This window comes from Gymnogyps californianus, chromosome 2 (genome assembly GCF_018139145.2).
Source record: "Gymnogyps californianus isolate 813 chromosome 2, ASM1813914v2, whole genome shotgun sequence".
NCBI classification, from domain to species: domain Eukaryota; kingdom Metazoa; phylum Chordata; class Aves; order Accipitriformes; family Cathartidae; genus Gymnogyps; species Gymnogyps californianus.
In genome coordinates this window covers 120,642,813-120,666,818 of record NC_059472.1, presented here as the reverse complement: position 1 = coordinate 120,666,818, position 24,006 = coordinate 120,642,813, and the positions used below count along the sequence as shown (strand labels likewise).

Sequence of the window (24,006 nt, the reverse complement as noted above, 5' to 3'; positions counted from 1 at the left end):
CTCCTTCGGGCATCCACCTGCTGCGGCGTGGGGTCCTCCATGGGCTGCAGGTGGATATCTGCTCCACCATTAACCTCCATGGGCTGCAGGGGGACAGCCTGCCTCACCATGGTCTTCACCACGGGCTGCAGGGGAATGTCTGCTCCGGCGCCTGGAGCACCTCCTCCCCCTCCTTCTTCACTGACCTTGGTGCCTGCAGAGTACTTTCTCTCACATCTTCTCACTCCTCTCTCCAGCTGCAATTGCTACTGTGCATTAACCTTTCCCCTTCTTAAATACGTTATCACAGAGGCACTACCACTGTTGCTGATGGGCTCGGCCTTGGCCAGCGGTGGGTCCATCTTGGAGCCGGCTGGCACTGCCTCTGTCAGACATGGGGGAAGCTTCTGGCATCTTCTCACAGAAGCCACCCCTGTAGTCTCCCCGCTACCAAAACCTTGCCACGCAAACCCAATACATTAATATAATAAATCCCAACATGTTACTGTCTGTTAGGTCGCATGAGAAAACCTTAATGAGACAAAGATTTGTTGTCATTTAAAAACAGGGCAGTCGTGGACAGCCTGATCAGTATGGCTTGCAAGGAAAACAAGGATACAAAGGACCTCAGGTAAACATTATTATTATTCACAAAAGAAATAAGCCCCAACACTAATGGTTTGTGTGTGTTAACTGAACTCTTTTGTACACTTTGTTTTTTAGGGACAAAAATGCATCAATGGTCAAAAAGGACAGAAAGGGAGACCAGGACGTAAGGGTCCTCCAGTAAGTAATGTACTGAAAACATGCCGTATTGTTTGGTTGTAAGGTACTGGATGTGTAACCAACTCAGGATTGCAATCTGAATCTTTTTCTTTACATTGATTTTTCAAGTTTCTTTTCAGTACATGGTATTGACCAGAAAAGGAGATACATATTGCTAAGAGACAAAAGCAATAAAAAATTTCCGTAAAACTTAATTATTACTGATAAAATATTAGCTTTCTAATAATGCTACCTTCCTAGCAGTAATGGAGAAAAAAGTGATAGCGTAAGGCACTTCTCCTGCATCAGTATTTTTTCCAAGCTGTGATAAATTCTGCAATTATACCTAATACATTGTTGTAGTTATCTATAACAAGCTATTAACAAAGGACTTCAAAGTTTTATTATGTAAGCTAAGACAGAAAAAGAGAAGAAAGGTTACAGATTTTGTCATGCAGAAACTATCAAGTATGAATTAAGGTTATTAATCTAACAATTACCATCATTTTCGTTCATAGGAATTCTAATTCTTTCATTAGCAAAAACCTGTCTTAGAGAGGTTTTCTACCTTTGCTCCTTAGTCTTCTTTCTGGGTGTAAATCTTGTTCCAAGTGCTGTAGCACAGGTTTTTTTGTAAGGGCTTGCTTTCAAGAGCAGTGACGGTATGAATGTTTTGTTATGAGTGTATTAACCTTTTTGTTGTTCATGCTCTGACTTCCTACAACCTCCTGTGTGTTGTCAACGGATCTGTATAATTGTAGTTGAATACTTTAATTCAAAAGCTAAGTAAACAGACTGATTTTCACAATCCAGTGGAGTAATTTGGCCAGACAGGCTAGAAGTTGGTGGTTAAACACCATATATAGAACTAATACCTCTCAAATGTGTGTTCCCGTAAGCCCTCAAATTGGCTTCCTGGTGATAGGCTTCCCAGTAACACCCAAATCCCAGGAGAGTCTCCTGCTCACTCACTTCTTTCTCTGAAACTACCATTCTCTCCTCTGTCAACTGCCAAACATTTCCCAACTCCCACACAGCCATGTGTTTTCATGAGCTCCCTTCCCTTGTACTTTGGACATTTTTAGGGGGATGTGGAGAAAGGGAAGTATAGCTCCTGCCTTTTGTACTGAGTAGATCAATGGTCATGAAACCAGCTCAACCTCTCCTTTCTGGTCTGATTGCCAGAACAGCTCTGAACTCACCAGCAGGGCTACTGGGTGGAAAGCAGCAGAGGGGTGAAGGATGTTACTCTCTGCAGGCATTTTTTCACCCAGCTCATTTGTACAGTGTAGCCCCCGCCCACAGAAATTCTCCCCTTTCCTGATCAGTAGCTGTCTGGTACACTAAGGAGACGATGCTGAGTTCCTACCCATGGCAACCTTCCCAGATCTCCCTCTGTGCCTCACTTTGCTATTTTCTGTTGTCCTTTTGAAAATAAATACTGTCAGGATTCAAGCAAATTGTTGCTTCTCAGTAAAAAAGAGTGAAAATACTAGTTGCTCTATATGAGGCAGTACAAGCTAAATTGCTTATATGGCTCCAGTTTGTTGGAATGCCAGTTGATTAGTGGCTTATAGGAGATGAGTCTTGTTTTCATTGTAACATTGTTCCCTGAGACTTTGGTGTTGAAAACATAATTACATCTATGAAAGGGAGGGGTCGTATTGATGAGAGCGGATGGCTGCTCTCTATCTAATGTCTCTGTGTTTTCTACAAAATTAACACCTGATTTTTTTAGAACCTCATCCTGTAGAATTTGAAGATGGTGCTTTTGGATATGGCCTACCTGGACAAAAAGGAGTAAAGGTAAAACTGAAAGAGGAATCATAAGGAAATTATTATTTTCTCCATTATTTTAGAAGTGATTTACAACAACAGGGAAAGCTGGGGGAAATGCAAACAACAGGCACCATTTATAGCTATTTGAATGTCATCCCAAGGCATATGGGATAGAACTCTAACCTACACAACTCTTACCTACACAACTACTGATTTTGTTTCTAATTATCACTCACTATGACTAATTCACTAGCTGTTCTATGTGAGCACATACCTGAGACCAAACAAGGAATTGCTAAAATCGGTGTGGTTCACCGTGGGTTTTGCACCCTTAACTTTAGACTGTAAGGTCCCTGTGGCCAAGAGCCATCATTTGTCATGTCGATGAAGCTAGCTCATGTTGTGTTTCTAGAATATATTTCTGGTAGTGGTTGTAAGATGCAGGAGGCTTCAGTAGATTTTTAGACAAAACTTGATGCTTTCAGAAGCAGGATTATATGATGTTTTGGCAGAAACATCAGGCAAATCACATAGCAAGTTTCCTTCTAGTTTTACATTCCTACAATTTATAAGAGCTGGTGGCTGCAAAAATGTCTTTTATTCAGAATATGTCTAAAGGAGCCATTAAGTTCCTGTATGCAAACAACTGAAACACAAGTAATGCTATTCAAAAAGTCATTGGCAAGGTCCTTGTGAGAAGTGAGCAGTGTGGCCTTGGCAGTTTCCTTGGGAAGAGCCAGAGACTGTGGTGAAATTCTGAGCAAGGAATGTGCAGGAAGGAGAAGACAAACTGGAGATGCTCATCCCGCACACTGACAGAAGCATTATTGGCTTGGTCCTGAGAAATACTGGAGAGAGATTTTGAATCCAGCAATGACTAAATGAGCCGTGAGCCTGTCCTTGAATTCAAAAAAAGTAAGAGTTGTTATCATCCTTAGATGTTGCTCATATAGCACCTTGTGTCCCTACAAGACAATGTCTCCTGGCCAACACCAAGCTCTTGCTAGTATGTTTTTTGGAAATGAAAAATACAACTTGGCATATCACCACCAGCAAATACCAGCCTCTGCCCTACATCTGATTTACTAGAAACATGCCTCAAGAATTTTCATGTGCTAAGATTGGTCCCCTTTAGCTGCCAGTGTAATGGCAATTTCAGTCTTTATTCGTGACTGGGACAAGCTAAAGCTGTAAGTAGATCCTCATCGGCAGTGGGCTTTTTGTGTGTGTGCATGTATCTTTCTATATATTTTACATATGCAGTGTATATATTATACATATAATGTAAGTATTCATACATACACATACAAAACAGCGTGTTACTTTCAAATGCCAATTAAAAAACAACACTGGGATGACACTGTGAATTTAATTATCTCTACTCTCTATGTTATAGGGAAATAAAGGATTTCCTGGAGATTTGGGACAAAAGGTATATGTTGGTTTTTTTACCTCAACAGTTCTCTGGCTTTCATATATGTTAGCTTAAATAATCTGTTCTTTACTGCTTTGTGGTTATACGAGTGTAACTCAGATGTAGCTGATAGAATTATGCCATTCCAAAAATGGCAGATACTATTGCCAATATTTCTTTTTAAAAATGAGAATAGTTTTTGTAGATAACTTTCCATATATGGAGTGAATTTTCCTGGCATTTTGTGAAAAGATGTAGGATTCGGTTTTGTTAAAGGAGCAGGAGGGGTAACCTGTGTAAGTGGTAAACAACTGAAAGCTTTCATCTGCCATTCTCCCCTCTCCAGCCAGTGAGCACTAAATAAAAATGGAGCAGGTGTTTTGCTGTGTTTTGCTAGGAAGAACAATCTGATGCTGGCTGCTGTAAAATGAAGCAACTTTCACAAAGATATGGAAAGGGAAGACCCAAATGGCCTGAATGAGCCCTAACTTTGAGGGAAACAGGCTAGATTGAAATGATTTTTGGGAAACCCACCTATTAATTGTTTGCCTTTGTCCCTCCTATAGTTCACCTGGTAAAGTTGCTCCATGTGCAGTCTTTTCAGCAAGGTTTGAATTTATTGCATCACTTTAATTATTTAAGGAAAGATAGTGTTGTAGGCAGAGGCTTCTTCTGACCTCCAAGGATCCAGAGGCTGCCACACAAGTGGGACTAGCAGTGGTTTTTCCTACTCCTGAAGCTTCAGACCAACTTGCTTATAGACAGGAACTTTGGGAAAACAGCTTCTGCCTTCCCTACAATAAAAGTAGATGGACGTAGGAGGTCTTGCTCTGCTGCATTGTATGACCAGAGTGAATTCATTCAGGCTAACTCTGTGCTACTAATATATGGACAAAGGAGAAAAAAGAATTTTGGAGAGAAATAAATTAGAAATTTATCAGCAGAAGTCCTGACCTTCCTTTACTTTCAAGTGCTTAAATTTTGCAAGTCCAACAGTCTGTTGACATCATGTTTTATATGGCAAGAGTTTAAAAAAGGGAACTAAACCACAGAAATAATAATTTTCTGAACATAAAAAAAATAGTTGGTAATTTATAAAGTAAGATAACAAGCCAGCTTGTTGTGTGTTTCCATGTGTTTCTAAATCCAGCTAATTCATTCTGGCAGTCTTTATTTAATAAGCTTGTGTTTGATATATGCCAACCATTAATATCCCTATGGACTTGTAATTAATTTTAAGTTTCTTGTATTGAAATGCCAAAATACATTTAGCTGGGAAAAAAATCTCTTGCCCCTCCACTGTTTTGCAAAACAAAAGTGGTGTTTATAGAAGTTTTTGATAGGACCTGTTTTTGTAATAGGAAATTCATGATTGCTCAAAAAATTACAAGTGGAGGATTTCCTTCAGTTAATTTATTAAGTAATACAATAATGACAGCTGAGTGAAAAAACAAATTTCTATCTCATGGAAAAATGCAATGCTTCTTTTTTCTTTTTCTTTTTTTTTTTTTTTTTGTCCCAACTCAGGATCACAGATTTAAAATCAGACTTTCAAGAAAAAGATTGAGCCTTTTTTTCAAGCTGAATGTGAAGTATAGAGCCTCAACCAGTTCTAAAACCAATGAAAATGCTGGATGATCAGATTGCAGAAATAGGACAGAGCTGTGAAATTGGTCTTATACATTAGGCTTCAGCTAATAAGGCTGCTTAACATCTATACTCTCTGTGGATGCAGAGCTATGACCACAGCAAAAGCAGAGTCATTCTGCTGAACATCATAGCTTGGAGACAATGTGGGCAAGTGGAGTGCCAGATCTCAGACCCAAACCTTCGTGGTAAATGGCTATCTGTGTATGGAGTAAAGAAGAGTAAGGAGTGCCTCACGTTCTGACAGTTTGCTGACTGACATACATTCCCCCATAGATGTAGAAAATCTGACAGGGGCTTGTTCTTGTTGATATCACTGGGCATTTTCAACATTCTGTGCACAGAAATTACCTGTTAATATTTTCTCCGATATTTTTACTTACACAGTAATTAGGGAGTAATTAGAAGTTCTGTTAAATAAATTGAACAGCCAGCACTTCACTGTTCTCATGGGAAATAAGTGTGTGCTTTAGTAAACAAGTACATAAATCACATTTTGGAAGCAGCACACTTCTGCCATAGAAGGTATTATTTGGAGAGAATACACTGCAGTCAACAGTATGGTTTTGGCAGATTAGAGGGAGAAGTTCTTTCACTTGTGTGAAACAAGATGTTGCATGTCTTTTGTTGTCTTATGATGCTGCATTAAAGTAACAGCTGCTTCTCATTTTCTTTTTCCCTGGTAAAAAAAATCATTGGCTGGTCATTGCATAGGTTTGGTTTGGGTTTTTTTCATGAACCCATGACTAATTTTTTGGGTGCAATCTTTCATATGCCTGTGTTTCAGCGGGAAAATGCTGTTGTAATTTCTTGACAAGTTTGCATTTTTATCAGAAGAGCCTGTTTTCACATTTTAATGACATTCTTTTCCAATTAACTGGGATGAAGCTGGGGACAAGGGAATTGCAGGGGAACATGGACTAAAAAGATATAGAGGCAGAATGGCAAGTACCTTATCATTGCTGTTCTTTAATGGATATTTTTTTTTTTTCATAAGCTTCTCCTTGATGTGCTGATTGCACACTTGTGTTGATTTTTAGATGTTATGTCTGTCATTTTCAAAGGCTGCTAATGCTGGCCATGCTCTGTCCCTGTGTACGTCATACTAAACAGAAGCAATGACCATTTCTGAATGTCCTACCTGCTGTTCCAGTTCACTTTCCTTTTATGCCTTTTAGATAAAAAACTGCTGTAGAAGAAATTTGCTGGTTTAAGAGCAGTGTGGTGATCCCATTTATTCCCCATTAACTCATTTGTCCTCATTTTTTTGCTGCTTGTGTGTTTCTTTCTCCCTTTTTTCCCCAAGCTTTTGCATGGCCGAATATTAACTTCAGATCTCCTGTGCTGTGATGGGGGTGACGAGGGCTGGCTGCTCCCTACAGAAAGGAGAGCTAGTAGCTGTGGGTGGTAACAAACTAGGAAGACTTCAGTCCCACTGAACTGTTTTTACTCAGCACTGCTTTTCCAAAAAGGTCAGAAATTAAACAAGGCTCTTACCACCAAAAGCAAAGATGTGCGTGTGCTAATTTTATTTTGAGGACTGTATTTCTAAATGGGCTTTGAACGTATTGGATGAATAATACACTTAACAAAAATGAGCTGAACTACTAGAAGAAAATTGGTGCTTTGATGCTATCCAGTTGTTTATCTCTTAAAAGTGAAAATGATGTCAGACCTGACGCTCTTCTTTCTTACTTCTCATTTACACTTAAGTCAGTGGAACTTAAGCATGTAGCAGACAAAAGAAGAAGGAAGGAAATCTGTTGATTTCCAATAGAAATTTAAATTTTATGTCACCTGTGTATGTTCTTCAAATACCACATATGTAACATGCTACTGTTATAGGGTATTCCAGGACCTGCTGGTCTGGAAGGCAGTCCAGGAGACAGGGGATCCCCAGGATGCAGGGTAAGACCTAGACTCCATAGATTTTGCCGGTACTGGAAAATACGTTTGTTCTTTTTAATTTTGAAGGCAAACTGAGGAATAAACCAAAACATTTTCTTCCTCTTGTGGTGGTCTGGAGTGGTAACATGTGCAATGTTCTGATGGTTCTGATGACTGCCATTGACGTGTTGTGCATATATTGTGAATTGCATGATTGAATTACACTGTGAACTTCAATATTTTATTAAAGAAAAAAGATTGTGAATTCATCTGTATATGAGCACAAATCAGGTACTTCTGAATGCAAATGGCTGATTGTTTACCTATAAATGTAATTTCCATAAGTCACCATCTAAATGCCTAGCTTGTGCATGTTTGAAAATTGTACCTGACTCATACTTTGAGCCTCTCCTTTTAACTAATGCAGAGGACAATGCTTACTGTATTTTTTGGCTGTCAGTAGCACAGTAAATTTTGCAATTATGTGTTTCTAACAAACCCTTTAGAAGTACCATTGTGGGAGTTCAGTGGTGTGTCTCAAGTCTCAAATGAAAGAGGCTCACTTGAGAAATATTTGTTTCCTCTTTGTCTTTCAGCTATGCAAATTCAACATGGTATAAAAGAGAGATTGGGTTCTTTTTTCTCTTATTAATTGTTGCCACTGCTAAGAAGTGTGCAGCTCATGCTAAGCTGATAGTTTCTGTGTACATCTTTGTCGGATATGAAATGATATACTGTGAATTTCTTATAGCTTCAAAATAGGATCATAGCTGAAATTAGTTGCAACAGCCATGTACAAAAACGCCTCAAAGTACTAGAGGTCTGTCCTTGCAAACAAAAATACTGATCTTTTCTCCCCTTTCTGAAATAAAGATGTACACAGATAACAGGTAGTGGAAACCTTCAGTTCTACTGTAGACTTTCAATATCCCCAAATCATGGTAGACGTTAAAGCAAATACATAAAAATGTGTAATGCAGTCAGCCCTTGGCTTTGGTTGTTTTTTTTTTTTCCCCTGTGATTAGTAAAATGTCTGAACAATTAGGTGAGATGAAGATAATATTACTGTAATTTTTTTTTTTTTTTAAGGGGAGTAAAGGACTGAACAGACAAGCCTTTTTTTCTGCACGTATCTCTAGCACACTCCATGTTACAAACACACACAGTGCACCACCATCTCATTGGGTAGTCATGTGCTCATGTATGTCTTTTTTGTTCTTGTCCACAGCCATGTTAACTCATTGACTACGTCCTCAAACACAGCTGTAAACTTTCAATCTTGCTTTGATATTGTAAGCCCAAGTATTACCACTTGCTTTCTTCCCTGTCTTATTGATATCACATTAGTTCTGTGTTCAGCATGCCTGTGAATTTATGGTCTTAGCAGGCAGGTGCTTGAAAAATGAAGTTAGGGCTCAGAATGCAAAATTTTTTGTTGTTGTTATTTAGAATAATTTCTTTTGCCAAAGTTACTGTAATATCATTTCTTAGAAATGTTAAATGTCTTGGTATCCAGTGGTTCCAGTTACTGTGAAGTAAGTTTGCATTATTTTTTCCTAGTCTATCTATCCTAATTACTTAGGAAGTGACTGTGTCAAATAGTGGGAGTTTCTACAACTAATGGTATATTTATATATCTGAACTCTGGTAGAAACCCCTCAATGAAAATGTTTGGTCGAGAGCAGGGCCAGGTCCTGCTTGTCCTTTTACTCCATTCTCCAGTAAAACCAAAGGGAGTTTTGCAAGCATACAAAACCAAAGGGAGTTTTGCAAGCATACATAGCAGTGGAAGACAATAATGCATGCATCCTAAGTCACGGAAAGTCTTAAAATCTGCAGAACTAGGGAAATTAAATTCAGTGCATATTCCACCAGTAATTTCTGCTTTTATTTTTAAAGCTCTTCAGATGCAAAATTTTTCAATTAAACTTTCTTTTTGTCTTTCTTTAGCTTGCTGGGATGGTGAGTACTGCATACTCCTATGTTACTGTTACTAGACAGGCAGAGTGGTGTGTTCATTTGTCAAACTGACCTAGCATAGATCTCATAAGCTGTGAACTACTTTGCCTTTGTAGTATTAGGCTCCACTCAACCAAACATTCTGAGCTGTGTGTTCCCTTCACAGGGGTTAAATCCTATGTCGAGGTGAGGTGTTTACTGAACTGGAGCTTTAGTTTGTTAATCCATGTGTAGGATGAGATATATCCACTTTTAATTTAGCTACCTAAAATGCAAGTGTTTAGTCACCAGATGTTTCCTCTGCAGTTTGTCTCTCTCCACTAATGACTCAGTGAGACTGAACATGTCAATATTCATAGCTGTGGTAGGTGTTCTTAATTAAAGCCATCAGATATTATTTGGCCATCACTAGCTCAGTTTCAAATATCACATCTCTGTGATTGGCTATACTGAGCCTAAGCAAACTAGGGCTTCATAGTTTCTGTATGCTCTAAGGTAGCATACTGTAACGTAGACATTTCTCCTACTATGCATACGTTCTCTTGCCATCTAGATAAGTTCTACTCCCATTCTGCAGGTGGAGCAGCATGGCATAGAAAAGTTAAGCCTAGGAAATCTGTGGAGAGCACAGTTAAAGTCTCTGAAGTCCTAGAACAGATCTGCTGAGCCATCTAGCACATCTGCTTCCTTCTTCCTCCAAAAACAAATGTTATTTACTTGTCTTACATATTTACTTACCTTCTATTTTTTGACATTTTCAACATTATCTTATCCCCTTACCTTGCTGTTCTGTAAAACTTCTCAAAAGCTCACATTTGCTTACTTGTGATAAATTTCTCCTGGATATGCTTCACTGCTATGGTTTCAAAATCAAGGCATACTCTTTTTGTTTAAAGCCAATAGTGGTGATTATCATAACCACTACTGCATGTATGACCCTCATTTCCATTCCCTGAAGAGTAGGTGTAATACTAAGCAGTTGAAGCTTCTCCCCGCAGTAACATGGTGCTTGACATATTTGTCCCTGTTTTATACCCAGTGCATGTGCTGACATGTATTTGGATGGTACAATATGTTGTGACCTGTTCATGTGAAGGTAGGTAGGAGAAACTGAACTGAAAAAAGAGCATTTAAAACTCAATGCAGTTCCCTCAAATCTTTTATATATCACAGATTTCTATTTGCAATAAAGGTTCACAGGACTTCTTAGTGCCTTGTATCATTTCGTTTCAGCAATATTTGATTTAACTCCATTGGTAAGAGTATTGTTGGCAATACCAAAATAGCATGAGTTCTTCCTTTGTAATTTTCCCCTGTTATCTATGTGGTGATGTTCAGTTCCTGTGCATATTTTTTTTTTGTTGTTTCTACTTGTCCCTGAGAGATACAGCTAGCGTTATCCTTCTCTGACCCTTTATAATTCTAACTATCTTGCAGCTTCAGCACTGCAGATTAATTTTCTTCCTTGTCCCTTCTCTGACCTTCTTTTCTGTTCTTAACTTCACTCCCACCAGTTCCTTCACTGCTTTACACTGAGCTGCTGAATAATTTTATCACACCTATTAATTTAAAACTTCTCCTCTTTATTTGTTCTGATTTCAATACTGCTGTCCTTTGTTTTGCTTTTTTTTTTTTTTAGTTCCTAACTATCCTCTTTCCATTATGGCTTAACGTCCCTCAGTACTTGGTGTGTTCCATGCCCAAATGTTTCTGATACCAGTTATGTATAGGAAATGATAATGGAATTTTTCTCCTACACTGAATTTGGCTGGAATGATGTCAGTAATCTCCTCCCTTTATGACAGATAAATGATCTTATTATTACTGTAGTTATGTTACCTGCTATAGCCTGTGGTTTTTAAATTACATTTTTCTTCATGCTGCAGCAGATTATTTTCTTCAACACGATTTCTGCTTTTAGATGTAATATAGTGGCTGGAGTAATTACAAGATGAAATGTGTTTTACTCCAGAAGTGTCACATGCATTATCAAATCTTAACAGTGCTCCTAAGAATAATGTAGTAATAATAGCATCAAATCAGTATCTGAGCCGCATGGCAGTACCTCAGTTAGTGCAGGCCCAGCCCACACTGTGCCCAAGAGGAGCTTTAAAAGGGAATATTGTGTGCTGGAAATACAGGATACTTCTACGCAACCCAGTGCAGAGTGTTCCAAGCTCGCTCTGAGGTCGGTAGTGTAGGTTCTGCCTCTGCAGGCGCACCCAGCAAGGGGGGCACAGACTGCAGCAGACTCGCATCCCACTGGTTCAGGGTGCAGGTGAATGTGGAGCCTGTCAGAATTTGGACAAAACCCAAGATCATTTCTACTCCTGGTCCTGTTGTTGTCCTGCTTGGGTGATGCTGGAAAAGCCACTTTTACTCTCTGTGCTGCAGCTTCTCCATCTGTAAAATAGTGCTAATGTAATTTAGCACTATTTTTCAAGTATCTTTGTAAACCCTCTTCATACGAACAAGCAATTTGTACTCTTCTATGCCTCACACTTCAATATAAGTTAGGCAGATTTTTATCTGGCTCCCTCTTTTTCTTTGTGCATGTATCAAGTGCAGGATGTAGTTTAGCATTATATCATTTTATGTATGGCTTTTATGTGCATTACTCTCTGTGTCTGAGATGCAAGGGAACAAAATAATTTGGGGGTGTTTTTTGTTTCCTAGGAAAACTGAAATGCCCAGTATATCCAACAGAACTGGTGTTTGCCTTGGACACGTCTAGGACACTCACTCCTGAGACATTTGAACTAATGAGAGAGATTATAATAGCAATAGTGAGTGATGCCAGAATCGGAGACAGCAACTGCCCAGTGGGAGTCAGAGTCGCTGTTGTTTCCTACAACTGTTACCCACCACCTGATTCACTTGTCAGGGTTTCACAACAAGAATAAGCTACTTAACGCACTAAAAAATGTTTCTTACCAGAGATCCTCCAGTGAACAGGACACTGGAGGTGCGATGAGATTCGTTACCCAGAATTTTTTCGAGAGAACTCTACAAGGTCCTAATGTGAGAAAAATAGCTGTGGTTTTCAGCCATGGACCAGCTGCAGATGCATCTTCTGTTAAACAAGCTGTCCTGGAGATGAGTGCAGTAGAAGCCGTTCCAGTAGTTATTGCTTTTGAAAGCACACCCCATATCTCCTAAGCTTTCCTGGTAAGAAATTTACTAAACTTTTCTTCTTTATGCTCAGTGATGTTAGTTTAAAACAAGAAACCTTAAATGTATTAGATCATGCTTATCCCACATGTAATGCTCTTGAGCATAGTGACTCACTTGTATCAAACTTTGATCCAAATTCTGCACACAAGTAGCTGTCAGTTAATCTTTAGTAATGCTAATGAAAGGTGTGGAAATACTGGAGATTTTATAAGAATAGCTTAGCAGACCACACAAAAATGTGTCAAAAATTCATGGGTAACTTTATAGAGGAGAGATTTCATGGTCAATAACTTTCTGGTTAAAGCATCTGTTACAACTCCAATACTTTGGAACCATTCCCATCTGCTTATAATCCTATGAAGCAGATCATGGAAAAGCAGGTTCTCAGCTCTCTAGATGGTTCACTCTAAAATAATAAAAACTCACAGAATGTGTTTAGTAGAAAAACCTTCAATGTACCAGCAAGCCATGCACAGTAAATGGCTACGTGCAAATTCCTTGTTTTACCACTTGGCAAAGAAGCTACCAAAAGAGGGTGGAATTATGGAAAATGCTTCTAATGCATAATAAATTATTAAGAGTTAAAAACCCCTCTTGTTCTTTGTACTAGCATTTCCATAGCTTCAATGTATATGAAATATGTGTAGCAATGAATAGAAAGAAAAAAATCAAAGAACTAAAATATTGAACGCTAGGTAAAACACTACTAATATCTGATATTGGCATGTTTGCATGCTAAGTTTTTTCAAGAACTAACCACAGGAATAGTTAAGATAACAAGAACTATCTGGACTTCAGGAGTCAACTCTTATGAGGATAAAAATGTGGTGTTTTAGCACTGGAGATTTCTGAAGAAGACAATTCTTCCAGTGTACCTGGAGCATGCTCTATGCCTCCTTCTTGTGGCTCTGTTACTAGATGTAAGTGGATAAATGCAACATTAGTAAAGGACATCCACTTTCACTGCCAAGCATACTAGGGATTCTAAAAACAGTTTCTCAGATGAAAAGGCAGGCTTTGTTTTCTAGGCCAGCGTGACTTGAGAGCTTTTACAGAGGCTCCTTTTCATCACCCTTTTGGAATGCTCTTTCCTAGAAACAAATGCAATGTGAGTAGTAAAGGAGTGTGGTCATCTCTCCCAAGGTCTGTATGTTGTGCTTTCCTGGCAAAGTATTTCAGAAGCTCTTTCTTCTTTTCAGTGGCAAATGGTTCATGTGCTGGAATTTGTTTTTCTATGAAATAGCATTGAAATGAGGTTGCTGGCTTTATCTCACAGAGTGCTTATCTTTTAGTTTAAGTCTCACTTTCTTACCTAGGGTCAATGCAAATAAAGATTCTTCTCTGCCTATTGCATTATCTCTTTGCTTCCAAGTTCCTTCCCTAATTGTAAAACAATTGTCCTGACAGTCACTTCTACAAATGAAATGAGATCACATACTTGGAGACACAAAGTTAGGAGTAGACTTGTGTTTGTAGATTGGATTTTCAGTATTCTGGAATATGGCAGACATTGGCTGGAGTTTTGTCCCAGAAGTATCTATGGCAGTTCAAGTATGTTCTCTTTTTGGTGTTTATCATGAAGGTGTCCTAAAACCACTGAAATGTCTGTGGAAACATTATGGGTCAATGTGTTTGGAACTCTGTGAGAGTAGAAGGGGTAATTTCCTAAAACCTTCAGTTACCAGCACTGTACTGTCTTGCTAAAGACCCTTAGGTGGATGCTTTAATACGAAATGTATAAAACAGGCCAGCATTAGTGATGTATGGGGATGTGCATCTTGAAGGTACATCTCTGTCTAGCATCATCTTTCTATCACTTGTGAAGGTGTTCATGATCAAGAATGGTGCTAAGTCCTTCCCTCACTTCTTCTTTCATGGGCTTCTGGGAAGTTAAACTTATGAGGTATCATTCTGGAAAAACTTTTAAGAGGGTACTCTGTCTCAAGGCTGCATGCCTGCCAGGTGTCCTGTTTTGCTTTGTGCTGCCTCATATTGGATGAGGTTCCTTGTTGTGAGGAACTGGGTGAAGAAGGAATGGTGTGGAGCTGCTGCTTCAAGAGAAAAACTGTAAAATGTCTCTGCTTGTCTGTTCTGGTGCAGAACAATCTTCTCATAAGTAGATGTGTCTGTCCTACTTTTACCTATGAGTGAATGCGCATTCACTTTACAAAATAAGTTCTCAGGAACGTGAGTAGCAGTTTGCCACCTGATGTGCTTTCCTCTTGTGACCTTATTGCCCTTTCTCTGACACTTTTCTAAAGAAAATGGATGAAAGGCCGATAACTGGGCTTCTGCCATCTTGCCTTAGGAGCACAGTGCAGGGAAGGGACACTAGGAAAATGCATACTGTGAGGCAGTGCGTCTGACACGATTCATGCACCGTTTTCAGAAAGGAGAAACTGTGAAACAATATAGGAAGTGTTTGGAGCTGGAAGACATAGTTCAGCTGAGTAGCCTGGCTGCTTAGTTGGATGTTGTGGCCCACATTGCAAACCTCTCCTATCCATTGTTGCAATAACTGTATTAGAGTTACGTTATTAAGGTAGATGGCCCTTATCACTGATGACTTCAAAATCCTCAAGCCAACAAACTGTTTCTCTTGCAAAGTATGAGGTGAATCAGTGGTGCCCATAGAGCACCTAATGAAAATTCAAAACCTGTTCTGAGGTGGTTTCTGCCTTTTTCTTATGTTTTAAGTAATAAGGCTCAAAATTATTAGTAGTCACGTTGCTCTTAATAGGGCATTTTGTGCAAGTGCTGCAGGTAGACTTTATCCTCTAAAATAAATTGCTATATACTGCAAATTCACTAAAGTATCGATTAATTTTTATTATTCTGCTGTTTAGATGTTATAGTCTGGTCACTTGCTGTAAAGAAAAAATGTTAGAAAGGATTTCATAACTGTAGCACTTCATTTAATACTGCCAAGTGGTCCTACAGGGAAATATGATTTGTTTATTATAAATGTCCTAGGAAATCATGTAATTTCATTTTAGACAGAAAGGTCCAAATTCAATTACATATACTTGGCATTAAAGAATATGTTATGGAGTGAGGGTGTATTTCTATGGAATAATGTAAAAGAGATTATGCAATAACTATGAATTTTGTGTTGAGAGTAAATTATTTTTCTGACTGATGAGGAATGAGAGAAAGGATATATGAAAAAAGAATTGTAAGCAAGACACGGAAGATTTTTACATTAAGAAAATGGAGTTATTGATTTATATTGTGTTAATGTTCACCAAAAATAATATGTGACCTTGCAGAAATTATAATACTGCTACATAGGAAGGATTTCATGAATTTAAAGGATGTATTTCTTCCTTTCTTCCCTACCTTATAGAGTAAAACTGTTGTTTTAAAATTTATTAGGTTGAGTTTTTCTAACATACAGTTGAAACTCATGGAGCAATGTCCAAGATTATTTTAGCCTATTAGGTTTTTATTCTGACTTGCATAATTAAATAATGTTATCTGGGAAAAAGACTTCCACATCACACATAGTCTATTAAGAGACTGTATTAGGTACAGTGGGACTCGTGTGGAAAACACCAAAGGGGGGCTGCGTTTCTCATTAAGGCTGAATTATTTATTCCCATTCCTGTGGTTTCTATTGCCGATGAGTTATTTGAAATGGAAACCTCTTCCTTTTCCTCAGATGTCATGCTCAGCTTAGAGGTTTACAGATGAGAAACTGAAGCTTACTGAATATCTCTGTTCTTGTGCATATGCCTCGGGCCTCCTCATGAGACCAAGCCCAGCAGGATCTGATGTGCCACTTCGTTCTGATTCACTAGTTTTTTAGTTCCAATTTTACTTAGTTCCTAAAGCATTCATTGTCTTCCATCCACACATCCAAAAAGGTGTGACTTCTTTCTAAAACAAATGAATTAAAAAATTCACTTTAAAATGCCACTATAAAAGATTATGTAGTGTGGTTAAGGTATACATACTCTGGGATTCAGCACAGATTTAAACTTTGTTCACCTTGCAAAATCACCACAAGGTGCCAGTGGTCACTGCTGCTGCTTCCCTGCGTGAGAAGAGTCACATCCTAGGCGGATAGGAAGTTTACTGTCTTTCTTCCTCCTGTAAATGTGAGGAAGTTCATTTCAAGTTGCATCTGTTAGAGCAGAGCAAGTAGTGTGAGAGGGCAGACACAGACAGGGCACAGGCAAAAACAAAGAACTGGTTTTGCTGTTTCAGATCTGTCTGTAAGGAAAAACAACAGTTGTCTGGAGACAAAGTTCATAAGCGAGGATGAAAGTGATCCAAACAGCGGGTACCAAATGACCTGGAAGCCTCCCAGGGGTTTTGGCCCAGACAGATGATATTCTGGTCATTACATTCCCTGTATTTATGATAGTGAACTCAAAAATCCTCCCTTTGTTTATTGTGAAGGGAAGACTTGTTGGAGTAACTCCTGAAAGGTGAACTGTAATGATAGATACTGGGGAAGGAAGGAAGAAAGAAAGGGGAAGGAAGGAAGGAAGGAAGGAAGGAAGGAAGGAAGGAAGGAAGTTGCTTCCCCAAAGTAACCACAGCTCTTGAAGGTGTTATTGGTGTGGATAAAGCTCTAACTGTTTGTTATCACTGCTTATCACTATCCTTCCCTTTAAGTTGAGAGAGAACCCAGGCAGTCATACCCATTGAGGGGTTTGTGCCTTGGCACAAGGACACAAGAAAACGCGGAGCTTTTGTGGATTCAGAGCATTCTGGTCTCTTTCCCATGAGGTGCATAAATATTGATATCTAGCAGAACCAGGGTGTCTGTAAGATAAGGAACTTGCGTTCAGGAGGGTATCAAAGCTCTGTGCAGTTTCATGTGTATGCCAGACTTCACTGGCAGACTTTATGACAGTTTAGTAATATATAATCATGTATGGAAACAATATGTATGTATAAATATATATATCTAAACACGTGGATAGATGTTTATGAAATATGTAAGGTTTTGTCAATAACATGATTTGATTTCCTTTTGTGTCCATTGGTAGCTTTTAGAAATATTTTAAGAAGAAACAGCTATATTCGAATCCAAGTGTTGAAGTAATATTTTAAAGAGGGCAAGAAAACTGCTATCAGAAACCCTTGGTAGTGTTTTAGATAGGTTTCAACTTTGCAAGGGGTCGCTGCATGTCAGAGGCACAGCCGTCAACTCAGATTGCTTAGTTTGCTTTTTCTGTAGATAATTTTTCTACCTGAACTTTTGCCAGACATTTTGACCATGTTAAGTATTTTACGTATGAAAATCTTTGTATGTATGTCATGCATTTTATCACACTCTGAGAATGCAGAATTTCCACTGGGATCTGTCAACTAAGGATCTAGCGTAGACACAGATAGATAAGAAGTCTTTTGCTTGTTTCACAATAGCACTAGAAAAATGATTTTGTCTCATTTTAGGGCTTAATGAGGAACAAGTCTATATGAGATTACCACAACTGGGATATGTGCAGTGTCTGCAGTGCATCCCTCTCCCCCCCACCAATGGGTCTTCTGGGCCAAGTTTATGCAGTAAATTTATACTTCATCAACACCAAGAAGTCATAGAGCACTTACTCAGCAGTACTTACCTGCTGTCTTTATTTTTTGTTTCTAGATGGATGATTCTGGATTGTTTCAGGTGCTAAACGTTCGTGGTGGACAATATAATGAAGCGTTACAAAGATTTCAGCTCTGCACTTTGTGCTATGGTAAGACCAATACAGTATTTTGAATTATCATTAAAGGACAAATACAGTATTATGTAGAGTTGCCCAGTGAAAAGCAGTGAGATATGCAGAAGGGCTGAGGCATTCCTCTGGCCTTACATAACCCTAGCAAAATTATTTGGCCTTGTTTCTTATTGATGTGTTGAATTCCTAAGTAGAATCTGTTTCCACTGAACATTATTTACTGGCAGCCTATCATCTGCATTGTCATGGCTGCCAAATCCATTTCAAAGGAAAACACTTAAATTGGAAGGACATGTTTGTCCACCTTAAGCTTCATCAAATGTGGTGTTAAACATCTAGACCCATTTCCTTGCTGCTGTCTTTTTGGGACTTTCTACCTAGGATGAACACATGCTTTTCTTTCAGGGTATTTGAATCCTTGTCTGACCTGAATGTCTGGCTGAAAAGAATACATTTCCTTGAATTGCATCCTAAAAGCAACTGTTAATTAAATGTCACAGAGCAAGGCTACCAGTGTCCTTCAGCTTTAAAACCCTGCATGACAAAGTTTACTAACCTTTAAGAAGCTCTAGCAGTGATAATCAATGCTTTCTTCTGTGAAACCAGTATCTTGCCAGAGTAGTGAAGATAGGTAATAGGGCTAGAGCCTACATCCTTCTCTCCTTCCTTTTCCTTATTCTTCAGAAGATCATTTCTGGTCTTTCCATCACTATGTAAAGCTGGAGAGTACCCCTATGTATTCCTACTGGGACACACAGTGGTCAGAAAGATTAACAAGGAATACAATTAACATAATTAAAAGGAATACAGATTAACAAATATTAACAAGGAATATCTCATTTTCACTCAGCTAACGGTCTGACATTCATGGCATGTGAAGTCCTCTGACTTCTTTATCATGAATCTGTGCAGTACAGCAGCTACTAGCACACCTAACAGCTTGGTAGAAAGACTTGTTATTCTGCTGGAATCTGGACAATCTACTTGTATGTAGTGGGTCTGAGTTGGATTTACTTTCCATAGAAAGTCCTTTGAAAGATTAGCAAATGTTTTAAAAGTCTTGACTGCAGTAATTTTGCAATTTTTGGAATATTGATCAACTTTGACTCCTGACGAGAGTCCTCAACAATGTGGTGAAGGTCACCAATATGACAAAGACTCTCTTCTGTGAAGAACATCATTGTGAAGATTGACCCTTGTGCTTTCTGCAATACTGGGATACTATCCTTATCTCGAATTCCTTGTGCCCCACGTTGGGCCCATAAAGGACTGTAGTGGGTTGACCCTGGCTGGATGCCAGGTGCCCACCAAAGCCGCTCTGTCACTCCCCCTCCACAACTGGACAGGGGGAGAAAATAAAATGAAAGGCTCATAGGTCGAGCTAAGGGCAGTTTAATAAAGCAAAGCAAAGGTCACGTGCGAAAGCAAAGGAAACAAAAGATTTTATTCTCTACTTCCCATCAGCAGGCGATGTTCGGCCACTTCCCGGGAAGCAGGGTTTCAGTACGCGTAGTGGTTGCTCCGGAAGACAAACGTAAAAAAACGAATGCCCCCCACTTCCTCCTCCTCCCCCTAGCTTTTATACTGAGCAGATATCATATGGTATGGAATATCCCTTTGGTCAGTTTGGGTCAGCTGTCCTGGCTATGTCCCCTCCCAAGATCTTGCCCACCCCCAGCCTACTGGTGGGGGGGGAATGTTGGAGAGACAGCCTTGGTGCTGTGTGAGCACTGCTCAGCAGTAGCCAAAACACTGGTGTGTTATCAACACCTTTCTAGCTACCAATACAGAGCACAGCACTATGAGGGCTGCTGTGGGGAAAATTAACTCCATCTCAGCTAGACCCAATACAAATTGCAATTCTGAAAATGCCATTTTCTTTTCTTGACCCAAAGTGCTTTTTCAAAAAGCATTGATTTCTCTTCTTAGTGCCATAATATTTTAGGTTTCCTCAAAAAGCTTCCAGCAGTTGTATTAGTTAGGAATAAAACTTCCATTTGATTAGCCACATAAATACATTCTGACATGTTGCCCAAATGATAAAAAGTTGCTACAGTTGGTGTGTGTAGTGATCTCTGTCGTAACAATTAAAAATTAACATAAAATTAGATACCTTATCAAATACATACTGAAGTAAACAGGAGAGGTTTTGGTTTTTATTGATTTTAATGGGAAGTAAGAACCTGATTTCACATTTTTTTCTAAATCTTGCTTTTTTTTAAACTTGTCCAAAAATAAACAATTATAATGTAATTAACTCTATTCCTGTGATCTTTTTTTATTTCAATAGGAAACAGAGCACAAATTGTCTTGCAGAACCTGGTGTGTAATTATGTGTTTTGAGTCAGCCTTTAGTTCCCTAGCATGCATTGAGGTCTTTCTAGTGGTTTTGTTCTTTTTTTTTCTTTTCTTTTAAATTGGCCATTCTAACACTTTAGATCTGTGATCACATTCATTGTTACATATTTGCTTTTTGATTTATCTAAAAAAATGCTAATTAATTCTACATTCTTTTGCAGACAAATGTGAACAAGATGCTTTTTGTGAACATCCCAGGCCTATTTACTGAGGGCATATGTGGATGCTGCATTCATTCTGGATAGTTCACAGAAAATGAGTGGTGCTGAATTTGAACAAGTCAAAGACTTCATGAGCAAAGCAGTCACTGCATTCAACTTTTCCTTGGATCCAAAAACATCTGTTGTAGGAGATAAAATAGCTGTGATGAGCCATGCACTATCAGATTTCAAAGCAGACATAGGGAAGAGGCCAGTAAAGAAAGAACCTGACTTTGTTACCTACTGCAGTAAAGACCGAATGGGAAGATACAGTAAAGAATCTCTTCAACAGCTGAATGGAGAGGCTGCCGTCGGCTATGCCATACATTGGACAATTGCTAACATTTTCTCAGGAGCTCCCAATCCAAGACCACTCAAAGTTATCATCGTTATGTCTGCTGGAAAGACAAGTCAATGGGACAACGGAATATTAAAAAAATTTCTCTGCAAGCTAAGTGCCAAGGCTATGCACTGCTTGCAATTTGACTAGGAAAGTCCTGTGACAGAAATGAACTGGAAGAGCTCACAAGCACTCCTCTGGAACAGCATTTGGTTCCAGCTTGGCAGAATCCACAAGCCTGAACTAGACTATGTAATGAGGTTTCTGAAGCCATTCATATGTTTCCTCAGGAGTAAGTTATCACATCATAGGTGTTGGGGTTTTTTTTGTTTGTTTCCCTGTGAATTTTCAGTATTCTGCAAAAGCACTGGATGGATAAGATTGGGGTCTGCTCATGGATGTGCATTGCTGGGCAGGTTATATTCGTTCTTCCTTCACAGAGGTCTTCAGCCTCGTTCTTTGGGTAAAATGAGGGATTATATCCATCCTCCTTCATTCCAGGAGTCTTTATTTTGGTGACTGACATCTATAGGGCCTGTTGTTTGCCATCAGTTTCACAAAGAGTTTAGCCAGGAACAACTGATGGAATGGATGTGGCTTTGATGCTGAAAGAAGCTCTGCTAAGATTGCCTATTGCCATGGAGGACAGCTGTTTTTTCTTTACCTAGAAATATCCCTGATTTTGAGAAATAAATATTTGGTTATAAAAATGTTATTTTCAAAAGCACAAACACTACCAACTTTCTCATGCAGAGCACCCTCACCAACAGATAGTTAAGGTTTTCCATTGCATTTAGATTCTAACATCACTGAGACCTATGGCTTCCAATAGGATAGAAAATCCTTAGTGCAGTTCTTTGAGTGACTTTGTCCTGATCATATATTGTATATTCAGCAAGGAAAATGTAGAGCTAGAGAGGAAAATCAGCCATCATCAGGGTTGTTTAAATAAAGGCCAATGGAGAATGCAAATGGGAACTGAGTTCACAATTCATTTTATAAGGCATATATGGAAATCCTGCTAGACTGCTACGAGTTAGAGGACAAAATTGACTGTGGGGCTAAATGCTTTATATTGGAGTGAAATATTGACAAGTGCCCTGCTCCATTAAAGATCAACTCCAGCTGACCTTCAGTGGGATCTAGGTACTTCTGCCTCATCACTCAGCTTTGGAAGTCCAAGACCTAACTTTTTTGCTACTGTAAAAATATATAATCTGTCTGTCAAATGAAAATGAGAACAGTCTAATGATTGCCTGTATCCTCTACAAAGTGTGTTAAATTGTGAATGTAGACCACATAAAAAGACATCGGACATTATGTTATTCATAGATTTTGTTAGTGGCTTTTAGCTAAAAAGTCAGAACAACTTCCTAAGGAAATAAATAAATAAAGTATAAACATAATCCTCACATTCATCTAAACTTAAGTTTATTTAGGTCCTTCATTTATTCATTCAAGTTAATTGCACTTTTTCCTGTTGATGGGTGCAGAATGAGACCACCGTAGCATTCATCTCTCTATATGTAGTGTTTGTGATATGTGTATAAAATTAGTGAAGTCACTTAATTTGCAGCTATTCTTGGATAAAAGGCAAAGCTTTGCCAACATCTTCTAAATCCCACAAAAATTGTGAATTTTATTACTGTCTTCTGAACAGGTGAGGACAACTACCCACCAGAAGAGCTCAAGGGAAAGTGTCGCAGACTCTGCTTTCAGAGCCAAAGACCTGTGTAAGTCCATTACATAATTATTTGAATATCGGGGTGTTAATGGTGAATAAGATTTGCTTTTGGAGCATTCTCCTTATTGGGTGTTTTCAACGAGTTTTTTGTTTGATTGGTTAAAAGTCTGCTTGATTAGCAAAGATAAAGAGTGGAACTGGAGCTGTAATAAACACAATAACATTAGAAATTGACAGCGTACTGTGTTATGTTTTAAAACAAGTCTAAAATTGTTGTAAAAAATTAATGATATCCCTTGTATTATTTTCTGTTTTAAACATACCTTTGTAGTCACCCAAAACTATTCATTGTGCCCTTCTGAAAATTTCCAAGTGCCATAATATATTTTAATATTAAAATGCTACTTTTTTGTTACATGAAGCCTTAAATATAGTGAGAAAAGAGAAGTCAAAACTGAAGAAATCAGTCACTGATGGCAGCCAGTTTTGTGATTCCTCCTGCCAAAGGCATTGGATGGTTCTGAAACTGAATCGGAGTGCAAAGGGCTCGCTTTCAATGCGGAGATTCACTAGGGAACTGCCTAGTAGGACACACACCGGAAAAATGCTGCAAAAGGACTGCGAGGCCAGTGTTCAGGTCAGCAAAGGAAACATGAAGGCTTTATGAAACATGAAGTCTCCAAGCCATTGTCTTCAGGGTTACTTCCCTGAAGCACAACTAAGAACAATGTGAAAGTGCCTGAAATTTTCCTGGTTTGCATTCCTACTGTATAGACCGTAAGGATCTCTGTTATGTAGGCAGGCACATTGTCAGCATAGATCTACTTGTTAGGGCATCTTTAGCATGAGCCTGGGGAAGAATTTGAATTCTTATATTAGAAAAAAATGGTGGTGATAATGAGCAAAATCAAAGCTTTTGAAATCCTTTCCTCCTACTCTTGGAGGAAAATAGCTACAGCAGCTGGTTGAGAGTTCTTGTTTCTGTTTTCTTATGTTTAGAAACACCATCTCTTATTTGCAGTCACCCTGTTCTGAGTTTTGTCTAGCAGCAGTTCACATATACATTACATTGGATCATGGCTGATAATAGCAGTATCATTGACTTGTAACAATCAACTTTGTTTCTTATTCTCACTAAA

The 24,006-nt window shown here is 38.7% G+C and overlaps 1 pseudogene; it reads left to right on the top strand.

Moving 5' to 3' along the window:
• The window catches only part of LOC127012682 (collagen alpha-6(VI) chain-like), a 52,342-nt pseudogene extending 29,422 nt beyond the window's left edge, over positions 1–22,920 (top strand).
• Positions 22,921–24,006: the final 1,086 nt, after the last annotated feature.